The sequence below is a fragment of the Hypanus sabinus genome, unplaced genomic scaffold (genome assembly GCF_030144855.1).
Source record: "Hypanus sabinus isolate sHypSab1 unplaced genomic scaffold, sHypSab1.hap1 scaffold_945, whole genome shotgun sequence".
In the NCBI taxonomy this organism is placed as follows: domain Eukaryota; kingdom Metazoa; phylum Chordata; class Chondrichthyes; order Myliobatiformes; family Dasyatidae; genus Hypanus; species Hypanus sabinus.
Window position 1 is genome coordinate 136,832 of NW_026781799.1, and position 20,571 is coordinate 157,402.

At 49.0% G+C, this 20,571-nt stretch overlaps 1 protein-coding gene across 1 annotated transcript in view; it reads right to left on the minus strand.

Moving 5' to 3' along the window:
• The window catches only part of LOC132390537 (uncharacterized), a 47,853-nt gene extending 36,629 nt beyond the window's left edge, over positions 1 to 11,224 (minus strand). Inside the window, exons 1-3 of the mRNA XM_059963152.1 lie at positions 11,138 to 11,224; positions 10,065 to 10,163; positions 7,051 to 7,306 (exon numbers count right to left, since the gene is read on the minus strand). The gene's annotated coding sequence lies outside the window, so the exon portion shown is untranslated. The remainder of the gene's footprint in view (positions 1 to 7,050; positions 7,307 to 10,064; positions 10,164 to 11,137) is intronic.
• Between the last annotated feature and the right edge of the window lie 9,347 nt (positions 11,225 to 20,571).

Genomic DNA, 20,571 nt, shown 5'->3' on the forward strand with positions numbered 1-20,571 from the left:
CTGCATGATTACTTTCAGTGTCTGATAAACAAGGACACCTGGATCTCATTATACTTCATTTTTTCCTAACTTGACACCAGTCAGATAATAAATCGCGTTCCTGTTCTTGTCAGCAAATTGGGGTAACCTCACATTTATCAACTTCAAATTGCATCTGCCATGCATCTGCCGACTCACCCAACCTGTCCAAATCATCCTGCATTCTCCTAAAATCCTCCTCATATTTCACACCGCCACCCAGCTTTGTGTCAACTGCAAATTTACTAATGTTACTTTTAATACATTCATCTGAATCATTAACGTACACTGTAAATAGCTGCCGTCTCGACACGGAGCCTTGCGGTACCGCACTAGTCACTGTCTGCCGTTCTGAAAATGACCCTTTAAACCCTACACTTTGCTTCTTGTTAGTCAAACAATTTTCTATCCATGTCTGTACTCTACCCCCAATAACACGTGCTCTAATTTTGCCCACTATTCTCCTGTGTGGGACCTTATCAAAGGCTTTCTGAAAGTCCAGGTACACTACATCCACAGACTCCACGTCCATTCTCATAGATAGATCCACATAAACTTCCAGAAGATTGGTGTTGCGGAGTCAGACAATAGATGTGATCCCCACCACACCGACCCAACACGCACTGCCCAGATCACAGACTGAGTAATCCTCTCTCTCTCGCTCTCTCTCTCGTCTCTCTCCTCTACGTCTCTCTCTGTCTCTGTCTCTCCCCCTCTCTCTGTCTCGCTTTCGCATCTCTCTGTCTCTCCCTTGAGAATGGGGTTCAAGCGGGTTTTGGAGGGAGCTTCACTCTCTGACCAGAGGAGGGTGCATTGGTACGGTAAAGAGGAAGTTTGGACTCTTTGCATGACCCCAGGTGTGTGTCAGTCTGGGCCTGACCGCTCTCTCTCTCTTCTCTCTCTCCTCTCTCTCTCTCTCTCTCTCTCTCTCTCTCTCTCTCTCTCCTCTCTCTCTCTCTCTCTCTCTCTCTCTCTCTCTCTCTCCTCTCTCTCTCTCTCTCTCTCTCTCTCTCTCTCTCTCTCTCTCTCTCTCTCTCTCTCTCTCTCTCTCTCTCTCTCTCTCTCTCTCTCTCTCTCTCTCTCTCTCTCTCTCTCTAGCGGGGGATGGGGGATTTTACCTCACCTTTCCTGCTGGTCAACGTTGGCAGAATAATTTGCTTTCGGGGACAGAGCTGCTGCGGTTGAGGATGCAAGCATTCCTGAAACAGGTGGTCTGGCAGAGGTCCCGAAGGGAATTTGCGATTGTCTTGAATTCAAGGGTCGAATACAACTCAAGGACATTTAGTCGATATTGGCTCCGGGTCCTGTTCATCTCCTGATATTGTTCCACAAGAGTCAGCTGGTCTCGTTCGGAAGAGATCAGGGAGAGGCGAAACTCTGTCAAGGAGAAAAGAGAAATTTACGAAAGTTTCGGATGGATAGGTAATATCTAAATGATTATAAGGCTAGCAGGAAGGATCTTATAGTGTAATTAGGAGAGCCAGGAGGGGCCATGTGAAGTCCTTGGCGGGCAGGATTGAGGAAAACCCCAGGCACTCCACAAGTACATGAGGAACAGGAGGATAAGACGTGAAAGAATATGACGTATGAAGTGAGACATTGGAAAGGTGTGCAGGAAACCGCAGGAAATAGCGGAGGTACTTAACGAAAACTTTGCTTCAGTATTCACTATGGAAATAAACTTGGTGATAGTAGTGACGACTTGCAGCAGACTCTAAAGCTTGAGCATGTGGATATTAAGAATGAGGATGTGCTTGGTCTTTTGGAAATCACAAAGTTCCATAAGTCGCCGGGACCAGATGAGATGTAGCCCAGGCTACAATGAGAGGCGAGAGAGGGGATTGCTAAGCCTCTGGCGATGATCGTTGCATCATCAATGGAGACGGGAGCGCTTCCGGAGGATTGGAGAGTTGCGAATATTGCTCCTTTATTCAAGAAAGTGTGCAGAGATAGTCCAGGAATTTATAAACCAGTGAGCCTTTACTTATTGGTATGTAGGTTGATGGAGGAGATCCTGAGATGCAAGATTTATGAACATTTGGAGAGGTATGATGTAGTTAGAAACCAAAACTGGCTCACAGGAGATAATGAGTTGTTTTAGACGTGTCGTATATTGCATGGAAGTTGGCTTCCCGCCCCCCCCCCCCCCCAGGGCTGAAATGCTTGCCACAAGACGACACAGGTTTAAGGAGCTGGAGAGTAGGTACAGAGGAGATGTCAGCGGTACGTTTTTTACTCAGAGAGTGGTGGTTGCGTGGAAATGGTCACGACAACTCGCCTCTGCTCTCCCTCACATTCCCTTCTAAGCCACAGAACATTAAACAGAGCCACTAAACTGCTGTACGCAACTACCAGCACACACACAAACACACCAGTAATTAAGATCTTTTTGAGTAAACCAGTATCCGAAGGTTGTGGTTGTGTATGTGTGTAGGGGGCGGTGTGGGGCTTGAGGCCGGAATGGCAATATATGGGTCGTGATATAGAGGGTCCTACAGGGAGTGGTGTCCACGCAGACATGGGATCACTGATGTAAAGTTGCTCCGACACCATGGCAGCACACTCTAATGGAGACAGAAACACTGCGCAACTCTCTCACTCCTCCGTCCTCCAATCTCACCAAAACCCAGCCTTTCGGCTTTTTGTGTCTCGAATTGAGTGTGCCTCTTGGAGATGGTGTGTTTTTGTCTGTGCGTGACTGGGTAATGTGCTGCAGGAGAAGGAAGGAAGGGGAAGAGAGAAGAGACGAGATAAAGGGTGTTAAGATTGCAGATACTGATGCAAGTGGTGTGGAACCACACGACCGGCTTCTGCATGCTGAGCTGAGGGGAAGCTCAGATCCTGGTGGTAGATCTCCAGTGGAAGGGGCGGGGAGTGATACCAGACGTCATCTCTCCCTTATACTCACCACAATTGCCTGTCACAGAGACCGTGGTGGGAGGGAGAAGGGTCGAAATAGATGAGATGCTTTAACAAATGGAGTGTATCTCGGATACGGAGATGGGCGTAAAGTACCTACAGTATGTGAGAGGAGGTAGTAACAGTTTGTAAAATAGAGGCGGTAGATCAAAAAAGAGGAGAGTCGGCGCAGAAAGAGAGAGAGGGAGAGGGAGGAAGAGACATAGAGTCTGGAGAAAGAGTGTGTGTGTGTGGCGGTAGAGTGAAGCAGGAACAGGAGAGGGAGGGAGGGAGGGAGAGAGAGAGAGAGAGAGAGAGAGAGATACAGAACAATAACCCATGGAAATTTCGAACAAACTCGACCAGGGTCAGACACAGAGTGAATCTCACCGTTAGGGGCAGGGGAGGCGTTTTTTTTTTACCTCGCCTATCCTGCTGGACAACAGTTGGCAGAATTTGATTTCCTATATAGAGATATTCTTGTTGAGGGTGGAAGCATTCTTGAGTCAGTTGGTCTGGCAGAGGACCAGAAGGCAATTCGCGGTTCTCCTGGATTAAAGTTTCGAATGCAACTCATGGACTTTTACTCGATTTTCGCACCGGTTCCTGTTCATCTCTTGATGTTGTTCCCAAAGCTTTTTCAGTCGTGGTCGGAAGTAATAGGAGAGTGACGAATCTCTGTCAAGAAGAAAAGAAAAGAGAATTTTAGGGAAGGTTCAGAGGGCTCGGTGAAGTTAGAGATGAACAAGATTATAAGGCTAACAGAAAGGAGCTTAAGAGGGAAATTAGCAGAGCCTGAAGTGGCCATGTGATTTCCTTGGCGGGCAACATTAAAGTAAACCACAAGGCATTCTACAATTATGTGAAGGACAAGAGGATAAAACGTGAAAGAAATGGACCATCAAGTGTGACAGTAGGACATTGTGTGTAGAACCGGATGAAGTCGCAGAGGTACTTAATGAAGACTTAGCTTCAGTATTCCCTATGTCAGAGGATCTTGGTGATAGTAGTTATAACTTGCAGCAGACTGAAAAGCTTGAGCATGCAGACATTAAGAAAGCGGATGGCTGGACCTTTTGTAAAGATCATGTTGGAAAAGTCACTGGGAACGTGTGAGATGGACCCGGCTAACGTGAGAGGCGAGCGAGGAGATTACTGAGCCTGTGGCGTTGATCTTTGAATCATCAGTGGGGACAGGAGAGTTCTTGGAGGATTGGAGGGTTGCGGGTGTTGTTCCTTTATTCAAGAAAGGGAGTAGAAATAGCCCAATAAATTATAGACCAGTGAGTCTGGCATCACCGGTTGGTAATTTGATGGAGAAGATCCGGAGAGACAGTATTTATGAACTGTTTGTGCGGTATGATACATTTAGGAATCGTCAGAATGTCTTTGTCAAGGGCAGGTTGTCCCGGATGAGACTGATTGATATTTCTGTGCATGTGACTGAACACGTTGATGAAGAAAGAGCAGCAGATGTAGTGCACATTGATTTCAACAAGGCCTTTGATACCTCATGTATGGCTGATTGAGGAAGTAATGAGTAGTGGGATACAAGTAGGAGACATTGCCTAGTGGATCCAGAACTGGCTTGCCCTCAGAAAGCAAAGTATATGTTTGGACGCGTCATGTTCTGCATGGAGGCAGTGACAAGTGGTGTGTCTCAGGGTTCTGTTCTGGGACCCTTACTGATCGTGATATTTGTTTTTTAATTGAACTGGATGTGGAAGTGGAGGGATGGGTGAGTAAGCGTGATGATGACACAAAGGTTGAAGTTGTTGTTAGTAGTGTAGAGCGTTGTCAGAGGTTACAGCGGGACAATGATTGCATGCAAAGATGGTCTGAGAGGTAGCAGATGAAGTTCAACCCAGATACTTGTGAAGTGGTTCTGTTTGTTAGGTCCATAATATGGTAGAATATAGTATTAATGGTACGAATCTTGGCACTCTGGAGGATCAGGGAGATCCTGGGTTCCGAGAACAGAGGACAATCTAAGCAGATGTGAAGTTTGACTCTGCGGTTAAGAAGGTGTACGGTGTATTTGCCCTCATCAAACCTGGAATTCAAATTAGAGCCGAGGGGTAAAATTGCAGCTATATATGCCGCTGACAAGACCCCACCTGGAGTACTATACTCAGTTCCGGTCGTCTCACTCCGGGAATGATGAGGAAACCATAGAAAGAATACAGAGAAGATTTGAAGGGATGTTTCTCCAATTGGGGAACATGCCTTGTCATTACAAGTTGAGTGAACTCAGCCTTTTCTCCTTGGAGCGACGGAGGATGGGAGATGACCTGACATTGGCGGAAAAGATGATGAGAGGTATTGATCCTGTGGGTAGTCAGAGGCTTTCTTCCCCAGGGCTGAAATGGTTGCCACAAGACGACACATGTTGAATGAGCTGGGGAGTAGGTACAGAGGAGATGTCAGGGGTATGCTTTTTACTCAGAGAGTGGCGGTTGCGTGGAAATGGCTGCCGGCAGCCGTGTTGGAGGCCGATACGATAGGGTATGTTAAGCGGCTTTTGAATAGGCACATGCAGCTTAGTGAAGGCCAATTAATTTCTAAAAGAGGAACATGTTCGGCACAACTTTGTGGGCCGAAGAGCCTGTATTTTGCTGTAGGTTTTCTAAGTTTCTATGAAAACTGCGCAACACAGAACAGGGGTCCCAGCAAAATACCATCCAGGACTCTCGCTCTTTCCACAGAGCCTCCGTGTGTTATCCATTTTAACGAATCTCCTGTCACGACAACTCGCCTCTGCTCTCCCTCACATTCCCTTCTGAGCAACAGAACATTAAACAGAGCCACCATTCTGCTGCCAACAACTATCACCCCACACACACACACACACACACACACACACACACACACACACACGCACACACGCACACACACACACACACACACACGCACGCGCGCACACACACACACACACACACACACACACACACACACACACACACACACACACACACACACACACACACACACACGCACACACACACGCACACACACACACACACGCACACCAGTATCCGAAGTCCGAAGTGTGTGGTTGTGTATTTGTGAAGAGCAAAAGAGAAGAGAGTCCGAGTAGAAAGAGAGAGAGAGGGAGAGGGAGCTAGAAATATAGAGAGTTCGGGTGAACAGACAGCATGTAGGTGGGCGTAGTTTGAGACAAAGAGACAGAAGAATAACCCCTGGGTCGTCCGAACAAACACTCCCGGGTTCAGACACAGTGTGGATCTCCGTTCTCACCATCCCATCATCCAATACCGGGGTCCGACACAGAGTGCAGCTGCCTCGACTCCGTCCCATCAAGCACACCTGCAGTCAGACACAGAACAAAATCTCCCTGTACACCGTCCCATCAGACATTCCCGAGTTCACACCCTGTGTGAATCTCCCTCCACACTGTTCTATCACACACTTTCGGGGTCAGACAAAGTGAATCTCCCTCCACACCGTCCCATCCCACACTCCCGGGGTCAGACACAGAGTGAATCTCCCTCCACGCCGTCCCATCACACACTCCCGGGGTCAGACACAGAGTGAAGCTCCCTCCACACCGTCCCATCACACACTCCCGGGGTCAGACACAGAGTGAATCTCCCTCCACGCCGTCCCATCACACACTCCCGGGGTCAGACACAGAGTGAAGCTCCCTCCACACCGTCCCATCACACACTCCCGGGGTCAGACACAGAGTGAATCTCCCTCCACACCGTCCCATCCCACACTCCCGGGGTCAGACACAGAGTGAATCTCCCTCCACGCCGTCCCATCACACACTCCCGGGTTCAGACACAGAGTGAATCTCCCTCCACACTGGCACTTCACACACTCCCGGGGTCAGACACAAAGTGTAACTCCCTCCACAATATCGTATCATACAACACTCCTGGGGTCAGACACCGAGTCTCTCCCTCTCTCTCTCTCTCTCTCTCTCTCTCTCTCTCTCTCTCTCTCTCTCTCTCTCTCTCTCTCTCTCTCTCTCTCTCTCTCTCTCTCTCTCTCTCTCTCTCTCTCTCTCTCTCTCTCTCTCTCTCTCTCACTCTCTCTCTCTCTCTCTCTCTCCGCCCTCCCCCCAAGATTAGGAACGGGGATTAACGGGGATTAGGGCTTTTAACTCACCTTTCTTGCTGGTCAACAGTTGGCAGAAGAATTTGCTTTCCGTGGATAGAGAGATTCTTGTTGAGGGTGTAAGCATACTTGAGACAGGTGGTCTGGCAGAGGACGAGAAGGGAATTCGCAATTATCCTGGATTCAAGGGTCGAATGCAAGTCATGGACATTTAGTCGATATTGTCACCGGTTCCTGTTCATCTCCTTATATTTTTCCCAAAGAGTCTTCTAGTCTTGGTCGGATGTGCTCGAAGAGTGACGAGTCTCTGTCAAAAAGAAAATAACTTACGAAAGGGTTTCACAGAGTTTGCTAATGTTAGAGATCTCGATGATGATGAGGCTAATAGGAATATGCTTCAGAATGAAATTAGCAGAGCCAGAAGGATTAAGGGAAACCACAAGGCTTTCTCCAAGTATGTGAATAGCAAAGGATAAGATGTGAAAAAATTGTACCAATCAAGTGTGACAGTGGGAAAGTGTGTGTGGAACCGGATGAAATAGCAGATGTACGTAATGAATACTTTGCTTCAGTATTCACTATGGAAAAGGATCTTAGTGATAGCAGTGATAATTTGCAGCAGACTGAAAAGATAGAACATGTAGATATTAAGACAGAGGATGTGCTGGAGCTTTTGAAAAGATCAAGTTGGATAAGTCTCTGGGACCGGATGAGATGTACCCCAGGCTACCATGAGAGGCGAGGAAGGAGATTACTGAGCCTCTGCCGATGATCTTTGAATCATCAGTCGGGACGGGAGAGTTTCTGAAAGATTGGAGGATTGCGGATGTTGTTCCTTTATTCAAGCAAGGGAGTAGAGTTAGCCCAGGAAATTATAGACCAGTGAAGTCTTAACTCACTGGTTGGTAAGTTAATGAAGAACATCCTGACAGGCAGTATTTATGACCTTTTTGAGAGATATGATATGATTTGGAATAGTCAGAATGGCATTGTCGAGCCGTTGTGCCGTACGGGCCTGTTTGAAATTTTCGAGGATGTGGCTAAACACGTTCATGAAGGAAGAGCAGTTGATGTGGTGTATACGGATTTCAGCAAATAATTTTATAAGATACCCGTGCGTGGGTTATTGAGGAAATAAAGAGGCATGGGACACAAGGCGACATTGCATTGTGGAGTCAGACCTAGCGTGCCTAGAGAAGACAAAGTGTGGGTGTGGACGGGTCATATTCTGCAGGAAGGACGGTGACCAGTGTGGTGCCTCAGGGATCTAGTCTGTTCGTGATATTAAAAACAAAATGACCTGGATGAGGAAGTGGCGGGATGGGTTAATATGTGTGATGATGTCACAAAGCTTGAAGTTGTTGTGGGTCGTGTGAAGGGTTGTCAGACGTGCCAGCGGGATGTTGATTGGATGCAAAACTGCTCTGAGAATTAGCAGATGGAGCTCAACACAGATACGTGTGGAATTGCTCAGATTGTTAGTTCAATAATATGGCAGAATATAGTATTAAATGTAAGAATCTTGGCACTGTGGAGGATCAGAGAGATCTTGGGGTCCGACTCCACTGGACGCTCAAAGCAGCTGCGCAGGTTTACTCAATGGTTAAGATGGCGTATGGTGTATTTGCCTTCATCAATCGTGGAATTGAATTTGGGAGCCGAGAGATAATGTTGCATCTGTATAGGCTCCTGACCAGACCCCACATGGTGTACTGTGCTCAGTTCTGGTCTCCTCACTACGGAAAGGATGTGCAAGCCATAGAAAGGGTGCAGAGGAGTTTTAAAAGGATATTTCCTTGACTGGGGTGCATGTCTTATGATAACAGATTGAGTGAACACGGCCTTTTCTCCTCGGAGCGAAGGGGGATGAGAGCTGACCTGATTGAGGTTTATAAGATGATGAGAGGGATTGATGGTGTGGATAGTCAGCGGCTTTTTCCCAGGGCTGAACTGGTTTCCACATGGGGACACAGGTTTAGGGTGCTGGGGACTAGGTGCAGAGAAGATATCAGGGGCAAGTTCTCGGAGAGTGGTGAGTACGTGGAATGGTCTACCTGCAGTACATTTGTAAAGCCAGGGGTGCTGACATATATCCTCGGTCAGAAGCTGGCTGTGACGGGTGTGAGGTGGTACACATTGGAAGGACAAACTCCCAGGCAAGAGTACAAAGTAAATGGCAGGATACTTGGGAGTGTGAATGAGCGGTGGGATCTGGGGGTACATGTCCACGAATCCCTGAAAGTCGCCTCACGGTTAGATAGGATAGTTAAGGACCTTATGGAGTGCTGGCCTTCAAAAGTCGAGGGATAGATTTTAAGAGACGTGATGTAATGACGCAGATGTATAAAACTCCGGTTAGGCCTCACTTGGAGTACTGTGTCCAGTTCTGGTCGCCTCACTATAGGAAAGATGTGGCTGCATTGGAAAGTGCACAGAGGAGATTTACCAGGATGCTGCCGGGTTTAGAGAGTATGGATTATGATCAGATATTAAGGGAGCTTGGTCTTTACTCTCTGGAGGGAAGGAGGATGAGAGGAGACATGATAGAGGTATATTAGAAATTAAGAGGAATAGATAGAGTGGACAGCCAGCGCCTCTTCCCCAGGGTACCATTGCTCAGAACAAGAGGACATTGTTTTAAGGTAAGAGGAGGGAATTTCAAGGGAGGTATTAGAGAAAGGTTTTTCACACAGAGCGTGGCTGATGCGTGGAATGCACTGCCTGAGTCAGTGGTTTATGCAGATACTAGACAGGTATATGGAACAATTTAAGGTGGGGGGTTATATGGGAGGCAGGGCTTGAGGGTCGCACAGCATTTTGGGCTGAAGGGCCTGTAATGTGCTGTACTATTCTATGTTTTATGTTCTAAGTTCCTTCTCTCCGGCTGGTTTAGTTTATGCATTTTGGTCTTGCCCTCGGTTAGATGGCTATTGGGCACTGGTTTTTAAAATTATCATTGTGGGTTTGGGGGTGACACTCAGACCTTGCCCGCTTATTAATGTATTTGATGTGGCAGATGATGTTTTGGGTTTAAATGCAAACTAGTAGGATGTCATTTCACTTACATCGTATTTGACCCGTAGGTGAATCTTGCTGGTCCGGAAATCTGCCACGCTCCCATCTGCTGCTGCTTGGTTCGAGGAAGTAATGTCTTTTTTCTGAAACTAGAAAAGATTAAATTCACTCTGAGGGCGTCTTTGAGAAAGTTTTATTCGAAATGGGGGCCCTTCTTGACATATTTCGGGAGTCTTAAGGAATTACCTAATAGTTGAGGACATTTGATTGTACTTGGGAAGTTGCTTCCCTTTTAACTCGCATATGGTTTACCTCACAGGGCGGTTGATGAATTGCAATTTGAGTCTATTCTGGATCATCTGGGATGTTCTAGATGTGTGTGGGACTTCCTCTTGAAGTATGTGTAGGTATGGCTGTGAAATATCCGTACTTGTATTTGTGAAGGGTTGTATTGTAAATACATTAGCTGCCATTGTATTTTCTGGGAGGGCGGGTGAGGGGAGGTTTGTTTAAGGGTAAGTTACAAAAGCAAAATGGAGGAAAATGTAATTCATTTTTATTCTGTACAGTGACCTTTCTTCAATAAAAATATATTACAAATAAAAAGGAATCATAGAGAAGGAATTGTGTGCTGTGAAATGAGGAAGGAAGGGGCGGAGAGTGGGGCCACAGAAAGGGTGTTCAGTTTGAGGCTGTTAGAGCAGAACGTGTCAGGCACCATTTTCTTGCTCCCTATCTCTGAATGGAGTCTGTTTCAACGCCGAAATTCACTGACCCATGGCCAGGAGACACAGACAGAGTGAGAATCCTTCCATGAAATCCCATCACCCTCTCCTGGAAATATGCACTGAGTAGCGCTCCCTCCGCAACGATCCATCACTCAGAGTGCAACTCCCTCCATGTTGTTTCAACACACACTCCGGGGTCACACACAGAGTGAAACTCCGTCTGCAATGTCCAAACACGCAGTCCATTCGTCGGATAACCAGCGAAGCTCCCTAAATATTATCCCGTCACATTCCCGGGGACAGACATGTAAAGTACCTACCGCACCGTCGCAGCACACCATACCGGAGTCAGCAAAATTACCTAAACCTCTCCCTCCTCCGTTCTCCCCACTCACCAATAACAGCCTTTCGGTTTTCCAGTAGTTTTGAATGGTGTGTGTCTCTTGGAGATGGTGTGTTTATGTGTGTGAGCGGACTGTGAGCTGCCGTTAGAGGAAGGAAGGGGAGGAGAGAGGAGGCCAGGGAAAGGGTGGTGAGAATGCAAACACTGATGCAAGCGGTGTGGAAGCACATGACCGGCCTGTGCATGCAGAGTTGTGGAGAGATTCAGATCCTGGCGATCGATATCCGGTGGAACGGGGCGGGGGAGGTGTAATGGAGAGAGAGAGAAAAAAAAACTAAATGTATCAGGGATGGGTCAAGAAGCGGAGGGGCATCAGCGGAAGGTAGAGGTCAATGTTTATGTCATCAGTTTGGAAGTTGGAAGCCTGTATGTACCGGCTGGGTAGCCTCAGAACTGATGGCATGAACATTGAATTCTCTACCTTCCGTTAATGCCCCTCCTCCCCTTCTTACACCATCCCTGCCATACTTAGATGTTTATCTATTTCTCTCAATCTTCCCATCACTCGTTGCCTGTTCTCCATCTCCCGCTGGTGCTCCCCTCCCATTTCTTTCTCCCTAGGCCTCCTCCCATGATCCTTTCCCTTCTCCAACTCTGTATCACTCTCGCCAATCAGCTTTCCAGCTCTTAGCTACATCCCGCACCCTCTGGTCTTCTCCTATAATTTCGCATTTCGCTCGGCAATCTCTGCTCTGAACAATTGCAGATGATCGTGGCATTCAAAATGCCCAGGGGCTTCAAGCTGCATAAAAATGTGTGTGTGTGTGTGTGTGTGTGCGCGCGCGCGTGTACATAATGCTTGAATGTGTTTTCTTGATATCCTACATATGCTTGCTATCTTTCCATTCTATACATATTGTGTGTGCTTTGTGCCATGTGACTATTTGTATTGCAATTAACAGCAGATCCTGGCTGTATTCATGGGCAGTTCTCTGTGTTGAAATTACAATGAAACTTCAATTGAAATGAAATGAAACCGTTCCGTCTGTAGAGTTCGCACCTTCAGTGGAAGAGAATCTAGTGATACACATGTCTGAAGTTCTCATTCCAACCCTAATGTTAAACTCAAAGTTCTTATTATTTTTGGTCACACCTACACATACATAAGTGTGCAGAAACGGCTCCCTCTTCCTTCCTACATGCTGGTGTCTATAACCTAGGCAACATAGGTCTGTGCCGAACATGCCCCTAACTTAGACAAAACACGAGGAAAGCTGCAGATGCTGGAAATTCAAGCAACACTCACAAAATGCTGGTGGAACAAAGCAGGCCAGGCAGCATCTATAGGGAGAAGCACTGTCGACGTTTGGGGTCGAGACCCTTGATCAGGACTAACTTCCAGGTGAGCCAACTCTTCACCTGTGTGTCGGCTGGAGTGGTATACTACGTCGGGTGCTCCCGCTGTGGTCTTCTATATCTTGTTGAGTCCCGGCGCAGACTGGGAGACCGTTTCGCTGAATACCTAACCTCGGTCCGCCAGAGAAAGCAGGATCTCCCTGTGGTCAAACATTTTAATTCCACATCCCATTCCCACTCTGATATGTCTGTCCATGGCCTCCTCTACTGTCAAAATGAATCCAAACTCAGGTTGGAGGAACAACACCTTATATACCGGCTGGGTAGCCTCCAACCTGATGACATGAACATTGACCTCTAACATCCGTTAATGCCCCTTCTCCCCTTCTTACCCCATCCCTGACATATTTAGTTGTTTGCCTGTTCTCTATCTTCCTCTTGTGCCCCCCTGCCCTTTCTTTCTCCCGAGGCCTCCCGTCCCATGATCCTTTCGTTCTCCAGCTTCTCCACCCCCTCCACTCTTCCCCTATCATTTCTCATTTCCCCCTCCCCCACTACTTTCAAGTCCCTGACTATCTTCGCTTTCAGTTAGTCCTGGCGAATGGTCTCGGCCCGAAACGTGGACAGTGCTTCTCCTTATAGATGTTGCCTGGCCTGCTGTGTTCCACCAGCATTTTGTGTGTTTTGTTTACCCATAGACCTCTATTTTTGCAAGCTCCATTCAACCAGACTGGAGTCTCTGAAAAGACCCTATTGTATCCGCCTCCTGGCTGTAACCATGGGCAGTCCTGTGTGATGGAATTACAATGAAACATAAATTGAAATTATTGAAACGAAATGAAACCGTTCCGTCTGTAGATTTTGCACCTTCAATGGAAGAGAATCTAGTGATACACATATCTGAAGTTCTCATTCCAACCCTCATGTTAAACTCAAAGTTATTTTTAATTTTAGCCACACCTGCGCATACATAAGTTTGCAGAAACGGCTCACTCTTCGTTCCTATATACTGGTGACTATAACATAGGCAACATAGAAATATAGAAGAATCTGCAGCACAATTCAGACCCTTAGGCCCGGAAATCGGTGCCGAACATGTCCCTAACTTAGAACGACCTAGGGTTTACCCATAGACCTCTATTTTTACAAGCTCCATGCAGCCAGCCTGGAGTCTCTCAAAAGCCCCTATCGTATCCGCCTCCACCACCGGCGCCGGCAGCCCATTCCACTCACTCACCAGTCTACGGGAAAAAAAAAACAACAACTTACCCTGACAGCTCCTCTGCACATACTTCCAAGCACAATAAATCAATGCGCTTTTGTGCTAGCCATTTCAGCCCTGGCAAAAGGGGTCTGACTGTCCACACGATAAATTCCTCTCATTATCTGTTACACTTCTATCTGTTCATCGCTCATCCTCTTTCGCTCCAAGGATAAAAGATCGAGTTCATTCAACCTCATGAGGCATGCTCCCCAATTCCAGCAACAATCTTGTATTTTGGGGATCGCATACCATCGAGGAATCTGGTTCTCCGACACAGTACCTCTTTTCCGTTCCCCTAACAAAGACAACCCTATCGATACAGCTCGTCAGATTTCACCCGCCTCACTGCTGAGCCACAGATCCATACTCAGTGCCAGAGACCTGACCGGTGAGACTTTCTCCTGCTTGGTAATTTGCACCCCTCTCCTCCATTCCAGAACTATCCAAAGTGGTCTACCTGTTATTGAGCGGGTTGACCACAAGGGGTCACTGCACTGTTTCTGGCTGTTTAGCCCCTTTCACCTTCCTGTCTGTCACCCAGATTTCTGTATCCTACACCTTGAGTGTAAATACCTCTGTATATGTCCGCTCTATCACTCGCTCAACTTCCAGAATGATCCCGAGTTCATCGAATTCTAGTTCGAACTCAGGAACGCACAGTGATAGACGGTGCAGCTGGATGACCTTCTTACAGGTGAAGTTGTCAGGGACTCTGGAGGTCTCCATGCCTTTCCACAACCCGCAAGGAATGCAGTCAACCCTCCTGTCAGGAATGCTTATTGCTCTTTCTAACTGTAATTATAAACGAAACAATAAATAAACTGAAAAAAAATCTACCGATAGTTTTGCGCGTTCTATCACCCGTGTCTCTCCTCCTTGCAGCATCAATTGGATAAGCCCTCTAACTCGAACAATGTCCGCTGCGATTGCCCACAACTCCTCGCCGAGGTAAGCACCTTCTGATCCGGTTATTTACACGGATACAGAAATTCAAACAACGAATGAATTTCACACCGTCCCATCACCCAGACGCGGGGTCAGGCACAAATTGAAGTTCCCTCCCCCCGGTCCCATCACACACGCCGAGTTCAGAGGCTGCTTTCCTCTCCCCACCCCCAGCACTCCTCCGTTCCAGTAGTCCTTCTTTGTGTGTCTGTCTCGGAGACTGTGCGTGTGTTTGTGTTCAGATGGTGAGCAGTGAAGAGCGGAAAAGTGGGAGAGGTTGAGGGGGAGGGAGTAGGGACGTGGTGTTGAGACAGTGGTCACTGGGAGAAAGTGGTGTGGAAACGCAAGACCGGCGTGTCCACACAGAGCAGTGAACAGGATCAGAACCGAGAGATCGACATCCGGAGGAGGGGGTTGGGTGTTGTAACACCTGACGTCACCTCTCCCCCTTCCTCCCCAGAATTCCAGATGAACCGAGTGGTGTAGAGGAGCGAGAAGGTTGATGGAACAATGGAGAGTGTAGGGGATCGAGCGGGTCAGGGAGACGGGAAGAGGAGATGGGGATGGAGGAGATAACGGAGATGCAAAGAGTGCGGGAGATGGAGGGTTGATGGAGTCGGGGTGTGTAAAAGAAGATGACGGTGATGGAAATTAAGGTAGTGGAAATCGACATCGCATAGAGGGTGTTGTGTTGTGGTGTGGTAGTGTAACACAAGACGTTACCTCTCTCTCCTCCCCGCAATTCCACATTAACACAGAAAGTGAACGGGGTAGTGAGGCAGCCGGGTGATGGAAACGTGAAAGGCTGTAGGGGACGCAGCAATTCAGAGAGACGGGGAGAGGAGTTGGGGAAGGGGGGGGGGAATAACAGAGACGGCGTGAGCTGTAGGGGACAAAGCAGTAATGGAGACGACGTGTGTGGAAGGAAGGTATGAAGAAAGCGGGGGAGGGTGGTGACGCAGAGGATTTTCTGTCTGACTGTGGCGAGTTTGGTCGTCTGAGAACAAAGGGTTGAAGACGAGGGGAGTAGTAGGCGTGGAAGTGTCTGACGGAGACAGGGTAGGGTGCAGGCTCTGCTGCTGGTGAGAGATAGGCGGTGTGTAGAAGAGCGAGGGCGTCATGGAGATGGTCGAGTGTGATTGGAATGGACAGAGTGACTGTAACCGAGAGTGGGGAAGAGGGAGGGACTGTCAGAGACGGGGGGGGGATGAGGAGGAGAAGCAGGAACAACTGACATGTGTAGCGGTGCACAGGAGGGCGGGAGTCACGGAGTGGAGTAGGATTTTGCTGAAGGGGAACGGTTCTGATTTCGGGGTGTCAGAAGGGGCTGGATGGACCCAAACGCAGGACGCAGACACTGACTTACTAGTGGGAGGACAGGATGGGGATGCCATGACACTTAAGTATAGCTGGGGTTCAGGCAGGCAGAACGGTGCGGGCTCCCGAAGTTCAGACAGGCAGAACGGAGCGGCTCCCGAAGTTCAGACAGGCAGAACGGAGCGGCTCCCGAAGTTCAGACAGGCAGAACGGAGCGGCTCCCGAAGTTCCAGTCAGGTCGGCAGGCTCCCGGGGTTCAGGCAGGCAGAACGGAGCGGGCTCCCGAAGTTCAGACAGGCAGAACGGAGCTCCCGAAGTTCAGACAGGCAGAACGGAGCGGGCTCCCGAAGTTCAGACAGGCAGAACGGAGCGGGCTCCCGAAGTTCAGGCAGGCAGAACGGAGCGGGCTCCCGAAGTTCAGGCAGGCAGAACGGAGCGGCTCCCGAAGTACAGACAGGCAGAACGGAGCGGCTCCCGAAGTTCCAGTCAGGTCGGCAGGCTCCCGGGGTTCAGGCAGGCAGAACGGAGCGGGCTCCCGAAGTTCAGACAGGCAGAACGGAGCTCCCGAAGTTCAGACAGGCAGAACGGAGCGGGCTCCCGAAGTTCAGACAGGCAGAACGGAGCGGGCTCCCGAAGTTCAGGCAGGCAGAACGGAGCGGGCTCCCGAAGTTCAGGCAGGCAGAACGGAGCGGCTCCCGGGGTTCAGACAGGCAGAACGGAGCGGGCTCCCGAAGTTCAGGCAGGCAGAACGGAGCGGCTCCCGAAGTTCCAGTCAGGTAGGCAGGCTCCCGGGGTTCAGGCAGGTCTAGGTGGCGATAGGCTAACGGAGAGACATCCCTGGGCGGGCCGCATGTATCCCGGGTAGAGCCGCCCCCCAGGCGGAAACACAGGAGGCCTGGGAACGACGCAGACCCCGAGGAGGGTGCGGGCGACTATCCCAGGGTATGTGCGGAGGAGAGGAAGGGGGCAATACACTTACAGTGCCACAGCGGGTCGGCCTAATCCATCCGACGGAGGCAAGGGATAGGAACAGGCAGAACCTCTGCCGGGCCGAGACAGGTCAGCCAGACGTGCCCGACAGCGGCAAGGGGTAGGAACGGGCATAGGTCCAGTGTGACCAACACAACAGCCATGACAACGGGACAACAGCACGACCGCGCGAACAAAACAAACGAGCGGAGAAGCGGGACCGGCGCATGGGAAGAAAGGTGGGGCTGCGGACCACTGGTACGGGCTGAGAAGCGTGATGAAGAATTGGTCTGAGCCGGGGCGGAATCACCGAATGCAGAGCCGCGTTCGAATCCGGCGGAGAAACGGGACACAGAACAAAACGACCTTCCGTCTGGTCCCAGTCCCAAAGCCCATTATGAACGCCAGCAGCTCAATGAGTTACAGGTGTGTCTCCTTGAACCAGGAGGGTCCTAACTAGATCACGTGTGACGGGAGGGACAAATGCAGGACCCGGAATCCGGAGAGCTCGGTCCGGTTCAAAATCCTGAACCCATTTCCGGACCGGACCCTGACACGGGGAGGGAGTAGATAACGGAGTCGAAGGGGGTTGCAGTTGAGTAAGTACACGAGTTGGAAAGTCACGTTGCAGTTGAAAAAGGCGTTAGAGAGGGGCTGCATGTTCGGCTCTGATAGAGGTGTACAACATATTAAGAGGAATAGACAGAGTGGGCAGCCAGCCCCAGGGCACCACTGCTCAGTACAAGCGGACATGGCTTTAAGGTAAGGAGAGGGAAGTTCAAGTGGATTATTAGCGGAAGGTTTTTCACTCAGAGAGTGGTTGTTGCTGAGTCTGTGGTGGAGGCAGACACATTAGTAAAGTTCAAGAGACTACTGGACAAGTATATGGAGAAATTTAAGGTGGCGGGTTATAATGTGAGGCAGGGTTTGTGGGTCGGTACAACATTGTGGGCCGAAGGTCCTGTAATGTGATGTACTATTCTATGTGCTACGTGTCTACTTTATACATATTATGTGTGCTGCGTGCCATTTAGGACTGTTGGTACTGTGTTTAGCAGCTTGGTCCTGGCTGTATTCATGGGCATTCGTATGTGATGGAATTTCAATTAAACGTAAATTGAATTCAACTGAAATGAAATGAAACAGTCTCGTCTGTAGGGGTCGCACCTTCCGAGAAAGAGAGCCCAGTGATACACAAATCTGAATACCTCGTTCCAAACCTGACTCTTCAGGCACATTTCCAACTGAATATTCATTCTAATTTTGGCCACACCTGCACCTACATAAGTTTGGAGAACAGGCTGCCTTTTGCTACCGATATACCGGCGACAATAAAGACCGCATAGCATCGAAGAGTCTCGTCCTCGTCCACAGAACATATTTCCCATTCTCTGAACAAATACAAATCTATCGATACAGCTGGCCACATCTCACTCCCTTCCCTGCGGAGCCACAGAACCATAGTCACTGCCAGAGACCTGACTGGTGAGACATCGTCAAGTTTGGTCATTTGCACCTCTCTCCTCCATTCCGGAAGTATCCAAAGTGGATACTTGTCATTCAGCAGGTTGGCCACAAGTCGTCTCTGCACTGGTTTTGGTTTTTTAACCACTATCAACTTCCTGCCTGTCACCCAGTATCCTGTATCTTGCACTTTTAAATACCTCTCTGGATATCCTCCGTATCACCCCCGCAGCTTCCCGAATGATCCAGAGTTCATCCGTTCCAGTTCCAACTCTGTAACGCAGAGTGTGAGAAGGTGCAGCTGGATGACCTTCTGACAGGTAAAGCTGTCAGGAACTCTTGTTCTCCATGCCTTCCCACATCTTGCAAAGGAGTATTCAACTCCCTTGCCAGATATTGCTACTGCTCTGATTTTGCGATTATAAATAAAGAAGCAATACTTAAACGGAAAACAGTTCTGCACCGTCTTTCTCCCGAGAATATCCAATCTCTTCCTTGAAGATTCAAAGAGATAAGCCCTCTAAATTCCACTCAGATCCGATTTCTCGGCTCTCTTTCCTTCTGTTCTGGCTCATCGCCAACACACATACAAACACACACACACATTCAAACACTGAGTGAAAAGATCCCTCAACACAACCTACATTTCCCAATCTTGCAGTGTTCCCATTATGTCCTTCAGTGTTTCGTACAGAAAGTATAGCTTCTCCCTCTTGGATACATACTTTTGAACTGTTGTTTTGCCAATCACTAGTCACTATGAACCCAATTGCACAATCCCGGAATGAGACACAGAATGAATCTCCCTGCACACCATCCCATCACAGTAAAGTCAGTAAAGTACTGAAGCTCCCTCCATACCGTTTCATCACACACATTCGTGGTCTCTCAAAGTGTGAAGCTCCCCACACACCATCCCATCAAACACTTCCGAGTCCAGACACAGGGTGGGACTCTCTCAACACTGACCCATTACACACTCCTGGTGTCAGACACTGAGCGATACTCACGTTTTCTGTGGACCGTCCTTTCGTGCACACCCGGGTTCAGACACAAAATGAAGCTTACTCCCCCTGGGTCCGTTCAGAAACTCCCAAGTTCAGAAGCTCCTTCCGTCTCACCAATCCCCAGAACTCTGCCGTTCCTGAAGTCTTGAATTGTGAGTCCGGCTCGGAGAATGTAAATGCGTTTGTGCTCAGAGTATGCGTTTGGAATAGGAGATAATTGGAAGAGTGGGTGGTTTTGGTGGGAGAACGGAGGTGGTGGTGACATATCAGTCACTGGGCTGAAGTGTTACCGAACCAAACATTCTACACAAGAGAGTGCAGAGTGCAGAGGCTCAGAACCGAGACATCGATATCCCGAGAAAGTGAGCTGGGTGGTGTAATAAAAGACGTCACCTCTCCCCCTTTCTCCCCAGTATTCCATATAAACGGAGGGAGGGAGACGTGAGGAGGAGGGAGAGGGTTAATGGTACCATGGGGAACCTGCAGGAGATGGAGCGGGTCTGGGAGACGGGGAGCGGAGTTGGGGTAGGAGGAGATAACGGAGTCTCCACGGAGTGTAGCGGACAGAGGGTTGATGGAGACAGGCTGTGTAGAAAAAGATGGCGGTGGCGGAAACGGGGAGGTCTGTAGGGGAAGTCGTGGCTGATGGTGACGAGGATTTTCGTCTCCACGGGAGGATTGACGAACAACAGGCTGGATAGTAGGGGAGGAAGGAAGACAAGGAAGGGTGCAGGGACTGCTGGTGTTGACAGTGGCTGGCTAAGTATGGAACAGCGAGATGAACATGGAGACGTGAATGCGGTGAATGGAAGGGACTGGGTAACTGGACCGCGGAGTTGCGCAGAAGATGGAGGCAGTCACGGAGACGGGGAGGATTTTAGAGGAAGGATGGTTGACGTAAAACAACAAGGGTGTGTAGGGGAGGGAGGTCATGGTGGACTCGTGGTGTTTGAGTAAGTACACGATTTGTGAAGTCACGTTGCAGTTGAACAAGACGTTGGAGAGGGGCGCATTGCTCGGTTCTGCTCGCCCCCTTCTCTTCCGTGACCTCTGTCTCGAAGACAGGGGAAGGAATGATCCTTCAGGTGGGTGAAACCACGCAAGGCATCGTGTTCCGATGATGTGCCTGGGAGGGCACTGAAATACTCTGTCGAACAACAGGCT